The sequence below is a fragment of the Eurypyga helias genome, unplaced genomic scaffold (genome assembly GCF_000690775.1).
Source record: "Eurypyga helias isolate BGI_N326 unplaced genomic scaffold, ASM69077v1 scaffold35208, whole genome shotgun sequence".
Classification (NCBI taxonomy): domain Eukaryota; kingdom Metazoa; phylum Chordata; class Aves; order Eurypygiformes; family Eurypygidae; genus Eurypyga; species Eurypyga helias.
The window spans coordinates 403-622 of NW_010265578.1; positions in this window are offsets into that span (position 1 = coordinate 403).

Here is a 220-nt window from a genome sequence, read left to right on the forward strand (position 1 = left end):
CCCAAGATTTTAAATTCTGGCCAACTCAGACAGACATTTAGGGGATGAGGGAGGGGTGGTTGTGGGACCGGCATGGGTTTGCGAAGGATCCCGTTCCCTCTTCCCAGCACGGAGCAAGTCACCATCCGCCGGCCCGGCCCCAGCAGTGACCAGCGACGGGGAAAGGCAGCACTGGGCTAGCACTCGGGGCTGCCCACAGGACCCGGCTCCCTGCCCGCAG